The sequence below is a fragment of the Myotis yumanensis genome, unplaced genomic scaffold, assembly GCF_028538775.1.
Source record: "Myotis yumanensis isolate MYYU_CA2020_CCGP unplaced genomic scaffold, mMyoYum1.0.hap1 SCAF_4, whole genome shotgun sequence".
Lineage (NCBI taxonomy): Eukaryota > Metazoa > Chordata > Mammalia > Chiroptera > Vespertilionidae > Myotis > Myotis yumanensis.
Genome location: NW_027223755.1, coordinates 94,754,564 through 94,766,483, shown reverse-complemented (window position 1 = coordinate 94,766,483; position 11,920 = coordinate 94,754,564). Strand labels below are relative to the sequence as shown.

Sequence of the window (11,920 nt, the reverse complement as noted above, 5' to 3'; positions counted from 1 at the left end):
CTTTTCTCCTTCGCTTTTTTCCCTTTTCCTGCCTGGAACTTGGACACAAAGCCTGGAGGTGGAGCAGCCATCTTGTGACCACGAGGCTTCCTATTTTCTGAGAATGGCAGAGCAAGAAAATAGAAGGGGCCTGGGTCCCCAAGGGCATTTTGGACCTCTTCTGGACTTCCTGTCACATGAGAAAAATATCTAACATTTGGTTATGCAAATAAATTTAAGTTTCTGTTACATGTAGCCAAAGGCAATCCTAACATACAACCATATAAGGCTAAGTCAGGTCATGGAGGTCCTTGTTGGTCATATTACGGAGTGTGGGTTTCATTCTAAGTTAAATAGGAAGATGTTGAAGGCTTTGTTTGTTTGTTTTTTAGAGAAACATCTTTTATTTGGGTAACATGTCCCCAAACAGATCAGTAAGTACTAGTAAAATAGATTCTAGAGAATATGGCCCCATACACAGTTCTACACCGCCCCCCGCCCCAAATAACCCTGGGGGTGAACATTCCCCATCCCCTCTTGGGCTCCTATGGTATAAAAAGTTTTGGCAGCTCAATGTTTATCACCTGTTTGGGGCACCATATATCCATGTTCAGTATTACTAGGGTGCAGCAATGGTAGGGCCCTCAGATCTGCTAACTCTCCCTCCACCCTAACTCAGAAAACATTTCTGCCCCACCCCCGAGTCTGGGACTAAAACAAGGAGCAAGAGGAATGTTAGGTGACCCAGGAAAGCGGCGGCGAGGAAAGCAAAGAGAATCGAGAGAATCAGAAAGAAAAAGGAGAAGTTTATTTGCGTTCTCGGGCGAGACCCACCGGCCCAAAAGGTGGGGCCAGTGAATTTCGCGACTTCAGGGAGGGAGGGACATCTCTTTATTCAGGTGTTTGGTGAGGGCGGGGGCCTGAACTGAGGAAGTGCCCGCAGCAGGGATCATCACACATTCAACTGAGGGAGTCTCGGCCGCAGGGGGTGGGCGGCACATTCAGGAATGGGTCAGTATCTTGTGCGGGGATCTCTGTGAACTTCAAGGAGAAGCAGGTATCTGTGTCTGGCACGCTGACCCGTGAGAGATTCCAGATCTGTGAGAAATTCCAGAGGAAGTCCATTGTCTCATCCCATGTCCGCATGTATCCGATCCGGGGCTCCCTCCGACCTAACAAGGACCCCTTCACTGAGGTGTTGAGCAGGGCTCAGTGTATCACTGTGCTTTGAGAAAGAGGGGGGCATTTTAAAAATAGAGTGAGCAGAACTGGAGAAGCCAGAGAAGGTACCAAGACTGGCAGGAAGAGGCCCCTTGGCACCAGTGTCTTGGGAGAAGGGAAGAGGGAGATATATGTGAGAGTAGGAGCTGAGAAAATTAGGAGGACTCCACTCCAAACGACAGAGGGCTGAAACGGGCTAGAAACAAGAGAACTGCTGACTCCGAGCCCCTGTGTCCTCTCTACTTCCATCTCTAAGCATCTGGGCACCGTAGTTTAGCCTCCCCGGTGTCCGTTTGCCCCTGTGTAGTGTCTGCCTGATTCCAGCACTCAGCGTCTTCCCTAATACTAATGTCTCCTGATCATGTCTCTAGTGATTGACCATGCCTTGTCCCCTGAGCCTGGGGACCAGGCTTTTGTCTACCCACTTCTTTCCCTTTGGTCAAGTTGTCCCAGAGGCTCCATCCCCACCTCTCAGAGAACTCTTTGGTCCTCAGTACTTCCCTTCCCCATTCCTGGGGAGGGAAGGTGGGTCAAGGGAACCTGGTACCCAATCTCCCCTGCCCCTCTTGGAGCTCCCTAGACTTGAATGAAGAGTAGGCCAGTCAGTAGGGCAAAGCCTGACAGGAGCAGAAGGACCTAGAGGATCCTCTGGTCAGAAGCGGCCAGCTCCTGGGGCAGGATTTCCAAGAAGGTGATAGAAAGGTGCCAGCTGCCATGCGCTCCAGCACAGACTGGGCCAGCTGGTGCAGTGGGCCAGCCGACTCTGCCAGAGCTGCACCCAGCCCCATGCCCGGAGGTGTCAGGCATGAGAAGAGAATGCCACAGCCAGCCACCACCTTTGCTCGCAGGTGGCTCTGCAGCAGCCTCAGGGACAAGCTGATGGCCAAAGTACCCTTGTGGAGCTGCAAAGCCAAACACAACTCCGTGGCCCGAGCCCGGTCTCGCTGCAGTCCCACTGCCAGCCCCTCAAACACTGAGTGCAGAGCCAGGGAGGAGACCAGTACACAGGCACGCAGGGCTGAGGGAGCTGCCAGCGCTCCGCTTGCCTGTGGGAGGCCTTGCCCGTCATGCCAGTCTGCAGCCCACCATTCACTGTTCCCAGCAGCGGCCTTGTCTCCTCTCGAGCTGGTGGCACTGACTGCTCCTTATAAGCCAGTGTGAGCTGCTCCATCACCAGGACCAGGAAGAAGCCCATGGCCAGGATAAACTCTTGTAGGGGAAACTGGAGCATCACATTCAGTGCTGCCAGGGCCTCCTCTATGGCAGACAGGGAGTCAGGCAGCAGGTCCAGGAGACAGGTGGTCAGGGCTTTCTGGAAGGCTGAGGTGTCCGGGTTAGCTCCAGGCCGGCGTAGCACACAGATGGGCACCAGGCTGCAGATGAGAGTGAGCACCAGCAGGAGCACCAGGGCCCCCAACTTCACCTCCAGTCCCACGGGCAGTGGGGGGATTCGAGGCTACTGCCTCTGGGTACTACACCAGGAGCGCTGGTTCTCCCCAGGGCCCCGTGGTGGCCGTGGTTGCTCCATGGGCTGTCAGACCTCACGAGGGTCTTACTACATGGCACCCGCTCGGTTCCGGCCTCCAGTGGGGAATCTGCTGAAGGGTTTTTGATCAGAGAGGTGTCTGGATTGATTTATGTTTTGGAAAAATCTCCTGGCTACTTGGCAAAGCATGAACTGACATGGAGCATCGTGCAAGACTGCAAATGAAGGCTCGGAGAAGGTAAGTCGCCCAAGGTAGCACAGCTAGAGCGGGATAGGCATGGGCTCCAAACTGCATGTTTGCTTGACTGGCTTTGGCTGATGTCTCTGATGAAGGTGTTTGTCTTCCTGCCGTTGCTGGAGGAGCCTGAAGCTACCACATCACTTGATTTATCTCTAGAGTCCCATTCTCCGAAAAACTTCATGATTTTCACAATCATAAAAGAGAAATTCATTCTGGGTCTGGAAATTTTTCCAGATCAATCTGGGTCAGCCTAATTAAAGCTAATGAAAGAAAGATGTGTGTGTGTGTGTGTGTGTGTGTGTGTGTGTGTGTGTGTGTGTAGGGGAGAACTTTCCTTTCTGTTCTGATTTGCTTACAATTTCTCTTTTAGGTCCCAACTGACTAGTGTCCACCTGATACTAAATTACCAAAGCTTGGGCATCAAATGATTCCAGCTTTATAATCAGACTTCTAATCAGCTCCAACTGATGCTAAATGAGTTTGAAATGGGGCACCTCTCTTGGACATGACAGTGAATTTCATCCAGGGGCCTTCAAGGGAATCATGCAAAGTTTGACATGTGAAGGTGATGCAGTAGTAACATGCAGGAGACTGTGAATGAGGAGGTCTGGGCTCTAGCTCCCAGTTGCCACTGATTTATGGGGTGACCCTGGGGAAGTCACTTCCCCTCTCTGGTTCTCAGTCTCCCCTTCTTCTGAGTGGTGCTCTTTAGCCAGAGCCAAGGTTTTTAACCCGTGTCTCCCAGAGTCCTAGGTTTCAGGGGCTACTCCAGAGAAAGGGGTCTCTTGGGGTCATCTGAATTTGGAATTGAAAGGTGATTAGAAGGCAAGGAAGGAGCTTTAGAGGTAGAGACCTGCAACCTTGCCCCCGAGACAGCTCACTCTCCATCACGGCTCCACTGCTTTGCTCCAGTGGAGGGTGGGAGAGGAGAACCAAGCTTTGTAGGTCACAGAAAAGCATCTGCTCTAATGACACCCATTGTGGGCGAGCAGGTGGCCTCCCTGCAGTCCTCCTGGGGGGCTGGGAGCTAGCCATCTGCTCGCTTCCCGTGAACAAAGTCCCCTTTGCCCTCTTGGATTCTTGGGCAAAGCTGACTTGGTGAGCCAGGGAGAGCCAGGCAGCGTCTAGAGAAGAGGAACGAGGACATAATAGAGATGCAGTGAGTGGGCCAGGAAGAAGCACTCTCGGGCTTGGAACCATTAGACCTGGAGGAGGAGCCTGAGGTGGCGTAGATGTGTGGACAGCCCTCTGTAGGATACACCTGTTGAGAGTGCAGAGGGCATCATTCACTTCCTTCATAACATCAGCCAGGTCACTTCAACCCAACCCAACCCAACCCATCCCATCCCAATCCTATCTGTCCATCCATCATCCATCCATCCATCCATCCATCCATCCATCCATCCATCCACCCACCTATTCATTTATTGTCATGCATTCAATTACCCACCAGCTCATTTATTTGGCTCAATCACTTTCTCTTTCCTTCCCTGCCTTATTCATTTATTCTTTTGACCATTCCGTAATCATTCATTGAGCACCTACTATCTGCCTGGGAATGTAGAAGAGAAGGAACTCTTCAGGGAGCTCAAAGTTACAATACGGTGAGCAGACATGTAAGCAATCCTGAGAAGTGATTGTAACACAGGGAGGAGCAAAGTGCTGTTTGAGTTTGGAAGTGGGAGGGACTGTTTAAGGAGGCGGGTTAGGGAAGGCTTCAAGGAGGCAATGACACGAGAACTGGACCTGAAGAGGAGTTTTCATTTATTGGCTGGACGAGTGGGGTGAGGGTTTATTTTTTGGGGATGCTGTGAGTTTGAGGCTGTGCTTATCCTTTGCAGATAATATAAGCTCTACTCCCTTTCCCCCTCCTTCCAGACCTCAAAAAAAATACAAGTCCAGATTATTCAACTCAAATTTCTAGGCTGATGAATTCAAGTTTAATTCACAACTGATTGTTCTTATTCTAAACATTGGAGGGAAAAAAAGACCCATTCAAGGAAAATCATAGAAGCTCATAGCAGGAAGTTACCTTAATCAAACCTCTCTCTGTGTGGCATCTACAAGTGAGAACCAGCTATCAGCGGTTCATTTTGTTGAGAGGCCAGGGGTGTGTGTGTGTGTGTGTGTGTGTGTTTAAGGTGATCTTGCTTCAGACAATCCGATTGTTCCTTAGGGTTTGGTACTATCTTGCCAAAGGTGTCTTTTTTGTGCTAGCATTGTTGCATTGTCAGTTGACACTTAATGCATTCAACAATTACTCGTCCATCCATTCATCAAATAATATCCGTTAAGCTTCCTGTATCTTCCAGGCTTGGCACAAGATGCTGAAGACAATACTGATGAAGGTTCTTGCCCTTTGAGAGCCCACAGTCAAGGCAATGGTCAGCTAACATTTCTGCCAAGGGCCACATAATAAATATTTTAGATTTTGCAGGTCACCCATTCTCTGTGGCCACTATTTAGTTTGGCTGTTGTAGTGCCAAAGCAGTCTTAGAGAATATGTAAAAAAGTGGGCGTGACTGTGTTCCCATAAAACGTTGTTTAGCAAAACAGAGTTGCCCCAGCTGCCATTTGCTGACCACCGTTCTAGTGGAGGGCACACACAAGTAGCTAGAGACAGTAGTGTGATAAAGTAGTGTGGAAAGTGCTGCCATGAGGGTTAACACACTGTCCTCTGGGAGCACAGAGCAGAGTCCAGCCAGGCTTGAGCAGCAGGGAAGACTGCCTGGAGGAGGTGATGTATAACCTTAGACCTGACAGATGAGTGGAGGGGGTCAGAGGAAGAGGCTGGGGGAGGGGGAGGGGGTGGAGAGGGCCCTCTAGGCACAGAAGTATGTAAAGCCGGAAGTTCCTCCTTCAGGGGACGTGGTGCAGCAGGAAAATGCAAGACCTAGAAGAGGGGTGGGTGGCATCAGGAGGGGTTGGCTAGGTCAACGGGGGCAAGACAGTGTCAGTCCTTGTAGGAGCAGGACATGGAGCCCCATCGACAGGTGTTCAGCATCTCGTTCTATCTTGTTTTAAAAGACACAACACTCCCATCTTAGCAGGCCTCTGGGGTGCTTGCCCCAGGGCCCCGGGGCCACCCCCAGAGTGGGACGCACAGCTCTTCCTGGCGTGGCTTGGTCTCCCTCTTCCTGTGACCTGTGAGGGCCCATCAGGCAGCCCGTGGGCTGGTCCAAGAGGCAGGTCCCTTCTGCAAGAGGTTTCAACAGCAGAATAGAAGTGTAGTTTAAGAAGAAACAGAAACAAAATAGGCATAAACAGGAAGCTGGGATAATAAATAGTTATTAAGGTCAAAGCTCTGATCCTGCAATATTGTGGAGAGGATCGAATGCGATAACGTGTATGAACCTGTGCCTTGTAAACGCTGAAGTATCACAAAAGCTAAGACATCTTTAAAAAAATATATTTTTCTTGATTTCAGAGAGGAAGGGGGAGGGAGAGAGACATAGAAACTTCAATGATGAGAGAGAATCATTGATTGGCTGCCTCCTGCACACCTGCCTCTGGGGATCCAGCCCGAAACCTGGGCATATGCCCTGACTGGGAATCGAACTGTAATCTGGTTTATAGGTCGATACTCAACCACTGAGCCACACCGGCCAGGCAAAGCTAAGACTGGTTTTAATGCTGGTCTCTGCAACTCTGCTCCTGTCTGGCTTCTCTTCTCTTCTCTCCCCTCAGCCCCTTCCCTCTCTGGCTCCTAATGCTGGCCTGTAAACCAGGATTAAGGAGTGGTTTTTGCTTTCTAGGCTCTTTGGAAGAAAATTATATAGAGTACTATTAAATTTATGGGCCTCAAGGAGAAACAAACCCTGGTTTGAATCCTGGCTGTGGTATTTACTAATAAGCTATTAACTTTATAAGAACCAGGTTTCTCCTCTTTAAATGGGGATAATGTTTATACCTCCCTCCTGGCATTTATTGAGATAACTCATGTCAAATGCTCATTAGTACTGTGTCCAGCACGAGTGTTATTGCTTTTAGTTGTGAATTTCAGGACCTGGCACATGGTAGGCACTGAGTAAATGTTTGTGGAATGACTGTTTGACTGCTTAAATAGTGTGCAAAGCATCGTATTTTTAGAAAGTGTATATTTTTATTGATTTCAGAGAGGAAGGGAGAAGGAGAGAGAGATAGAAATATCAATGATGAGAGAGAATGATGGATGGGCTGCTTCCTGCATGACCCATGAGCCAGCCAGCAACCCAGGCATATGGCCTGACTCCCTGGTTCATAGGTCGATGCTCAACCACTGAGCCATGCCAGCCGGGACAACATGTATTATTTTTAGATAATATAACTGCACACTTCAGGTTGCAGGTTTGCATATGCTTACAGGACCGCTCTCCTCGGGCATCTGTCAAGGTGGTACCATTAAGTCCTCATCCTCTTTCCCCCAATTCTGTGGATTCTGTCATCAAAGTCCCTCCAATCAAAGGTCCTCTTTTACTCCCGTGGCAATGACTTTGGTTCATCATGACTTGTGTGAACCTGCCATCAGGGTCCATTCTCCTGTCACCGGTCTCCCCGTACCCCATCCATCCACCCACTGTGGACAGATCACCCTAAAAAAGAAGAATGTTCTCTACACTTCGCTTAGTAAACAATGTTCATGACACTGTGATGTCTAAACTCATAGCGGGACCTTCCCCAGTCTGGGCTGTTAATGTTTCCAGTTCAGTGGTTCCCAACCGGGGGCAAGTTTGTCCCTAAGGAGACGTTTGGCAATGTCTGGAGATATTTTTGATGGCCACAGCTGGAGTGTGTGTGTGTGTGTGTGTGTGTGTGTGTGTTTATACTGTTGGTATGCAGAGTGGAGGCCAGGGATGCTGCTGAAAATCCTACCGTACACCGGACAGCACCTCCCAATAGAGAATATGGAACCCAAATATCATTAGTGTTGACAAGAAATTGCTCTAGTCTGATCTTTTCGCGATTCGCTGCACACCCTGCCTCTCTCACGAGTCTCTGAGTGTGCCTTCCTGGTTTTGCATCTCTGATTCCTTTTGCCAGGTCACGCTTTCTCTCTCTCTTCTTCCTGATATTGTCGTATAGACCAGCGGTTCTCAACCTGTGGGTCGCGACCCCTTTGGTGGTCGAATGACCCTTTCACAGGGGTCGCCTAAGACCATCTTGCATATCAGATATTTACATTATGATTCATAACAGTAGAAACATTACAGTTATGAAGTGCTGGGGTCCAACCCCAGCGGGTCCAGGGGTCCCCAAAGGTGTGGACGGAGTCGGCGAAGAAGGAATGACACGGAGGCAGCATTCAGTTGATCAGCAGCCTAGCCAGGTTCTCTAGCCAGGATCTCCAGCCAAGTTCTCCAGGTTCTCCAGCCAAGTTCTCTCTTGCTAGGTTCTCCAGCCAGGTTCTAGCCCGGATCTCCAGTCAGGTTCTGTCGCTAGGTTCTATCCAGGTTCTGTAGCCAGGTTCTCCAGGTTCTCCTGCCATGTTCTGTCTAGGTTCTCCAGCAAAGTTCTGTAGCTAGGTTCTGTCCAGGATCTTTTGCCATGTTCTCTCACTAGGTTCTGTCTGTAGGTTCTGTGTGTAGGTTCTCTCTCTAGCTTCTCTCTCTTGTTGTCTTGTTACATCTGTATTTATACCAGTTGATTTTAATCCTGTCAATTTCTATTGCAAAGGTTAGGGCGTTTCTTATCTCCATTCCAGGGAGTAAAGATTATGTAGCTTAAGGGTGATTGTAGTTAAAGTGATTAACTACCTGCCTGGCACTTAGTTAAGGGGTTGTATCCCCTCCCTAACCTCAGGGAAAAATCCCTACCTGGGAAAACAACCTTCCTCGGAGAGGTGACCTTGGTTAAAACACATAGTGCTAAAGGGAGCAAACATCTTAAGAACAGTATGCCATATACGCCAGGTCCCTTGAAACACATGCTGTGCAGATGTTTCTTCTCTGCAGCGACTGTGTCAAGCAGCAAGGATGGACCGGCTCCCGGCAATGAAGTAGCAACGAAAATAATTTTATGGTTGGGTCACAACATGAGGAACTGTATTTAAAGGGCCAGAAGGTTGAGAACCACTGGTATAGACCCTCAAGACCCATTTCAGGTGCCTCTACTTCCTGCGAAACTTATAGGGAACCACAGGGTGGCAATTTATTGCTTCCTTATTTTAGAGCCCACAGCCTTTACAACATTACAGTGTTGTTGTAAATATCATCAATATAGTATATATGTCACGCCCCTCCCCCACCATTCCTGAGCTTTTCTAGTATGGAGACTGGGTCTTGTTTATCCCCCCTTCCCCAATATAATAAATGTCTGCTGAATGAACGAGTAAAATATTCATAACAAAAAGTGTTCAAAATACTCGTAGGTTCTGGGCTCTTTTAAAATAAAGACTCGGGACTGACACGTGAATGCACATATTTCTCCACGTCTTCCTCATCGTGCCCATCTCCCAGGTAAATTTTATGCTGGCAACCTTCAAACTTTTCTGAAACTCAGATGATTTGTGTTTGTGATTCAATTTCAATTTCCTGTCTTCAGCACTTTCACATTCAGCAACATTTTCCATTTTGCAGTAAATCTATGGATGTTGCTTGAACACAAATTTCTCCTGCTCCGCCCGGTGACACATTTACAGCCACCAGCCAAGGGTCTTCTGTTATGGCAATGAAATCGGATGCCTCCCAGTGTCTGACGACCTCTTATTCATATTCAAACCATGATGGTATCTTCCTGACACGGCACTGTCCCCCCTTGTGGGGACATCCATTAATAACAATAGGACAAGGCCAGCCGGCGTGGCTCAGTGGTTGAGCATCAATCTATGGACCAGGAGGTCACAGTTCAATTCCCGGTCAGGCCATATGCCTGGGCTGTGGGCTTAATCCCCAGGAGAGGGTATGCAGGAGGCAGCCAATCAATGATTCATCATTGATGTTTCTATTTCTCTCTCCCTCTCACTTCCTCTCTGAAATCAATAAAAATATATATTAAACAAATAACAATAGGACAAGACCCTGGCATGGGTTATTCCATGGGAAAGATCAGATATTGAGGGCCATTTTGGTAACTGCACAGTCACTCCTGGAGTTAGAGACTTTTGTAGACTCTCCCGCAGGGTACTATCTTTTCTCAGGATTCCTGCCCCTGGAGCCCCACATATATAGGTCTGAACCCAGTGTGCAGAGGAAAACCCAAACTGATTTATGACGTGTGTTTCCTTCAGTTTGTGGCACAGGAAGCCTGGATGCTGGAGGCAGTAGAAATGCTAATTCACCAACTTTAATGTGCAAAGAAGCTTGAGGCTCAGAGAGGTTAAGTAACCTGCCCCAGGTCACACAAGGAGTTGGTAGCAAAGCCTTAACTTGATCCAGGATCTCCCGACTTCCAAGCCCTTGTTTCTTTCCCTACACCGAGGGGTCAGTGGTCTGTATTCAGTGCTTTAGTGGCCAAAGCACAAATGCTATTTGAGTTAAACCTACAGAGACCCACACACTCTGCTTTCTGCCGCATTAAACTCCTGATGCAGCGGTGGAGACCTGACAGCCCCTCATGAGAATGGGACGCGCATGGAAAGCATTTTCAGAAGAGGTTTCCCAGAGCAATGCTCCTGGAAAGCGCCCTGACCCTGGCTCAGATGTCTTTGTGCTGCAAGCCTGGCTTCCCAAACACAAGCCTTTCCCTGCGGGGGAAAACACCAGCTCCTACAGCGGCCCAGCCCCAGGGCCCCTGGGCCCCTTTGACCATATCCTCAGTCCTTATTCTCTCTATGAGCAGGGTCTGTTCTGAGACTTTGGCTGGCTGCTGCATCTTGAGAGGCTCTTAAGAGAGAAAGAGGCTTGGGGGCCAGGCCCTCCAGGTTCAATGTCTGGTTTCCTGTAGCTGAGGGATCCCAGCCATGGCTCTCAGTCTTTCTGCATCTTAGTTTCCTCATCTGTAAGATGGGAGCACTCCTCCCAGGATAGTCGTGCAGATTGAGTCAAAGAAAAACAGTGTTCGGCTTACAACCGTGTTCAGCATGTTCAGCAAGTGCTCCATAAACATCACCTCCTGTGTGAAAACGCAGGTGCTGGGTTCCACCTTGACTGTGTGACTTGGGATGAGTTCCTTGACAGCTCTGAGCTGCAATATCCTATCAGACAAGTGACTCTAAGAACAATACTGGAAGTTCTGGGTTTCACACATCTCTCTCTGGGACCCAGTACTTTGGCGCACTGAAGCCCGTGCACCGCTTCCTCTGTGTGACTTTGGGATTTTGTACATCAGCTGATGCAAGGTCCTCTGAACATCTGTGTGACGATGCCTCCTGGCAGACAGTTCCTCTCCAGGAGGGTCTTGCCCTGGTCTGTGCAGCAGTGTGTGTACCGAGGACTTTAATATTTCATTGAAGTGTTGCGATCACAGCATAAAACCGAGCAGAAAGAAGTGCTGATCCCACGACTAGAGGGGTAGAGTCTCAGAAAGCAAGTACAACTGAGCCAAAGAAATAGAAAAGAGAAAATCCTAAAGGCCACTGCACAATAGATCCTTAACATGAGCTGGAAGATCTTTGGCCTGAGCTGACTGCCTGTTACTCAACTGTGAAAGAAAAGAATACAATGAAAGAACAAGAATGGAAATGCCAGAAATTTGTGGTTGAAGATGGCATCAGAAAAAATAATGTTTAATTAAAGATTGTGTATAAGAATTATCTTATCCTACCATAGGAACTGATCATTACATTTTTGTACACATTTGCAGTTGTGCATTATGTATGTAAGGTGGGCTGGTGATTGCTCTGTATATAAAGGGCCCACCACAGGGCATCGGGTGTACAGATGCCTCCTAAGTGATGGCCCTTGTCATCACCTTCATCATCACCATCATTATCACCACCATCATCATCATCACTACCACCATCATCACCATCATCACTATCACCATCAGCATCATCACCAGCATCACCATCATCATCACCATCACCATAACCATTATCACCACCACCACCATCATCACTACCACCATCATAATCATCC

General features: G+C 48.6%; 1 pseudogene; it reads right to left on the bottom strand.

Annotated features, from left to right (window-relative positions):
* Nucleotides 1–1,776: 1,776 nt before the first annotated feature.
* LOC139009475 (zinc transporter ZIP1 pseudogene) lies at nucleotides 1,777–3,138 on the bottom strand (annotated as a pseudogene).
* Nucleotides 3,139–11,920: the final 8,782 nt, after the last annotated feature.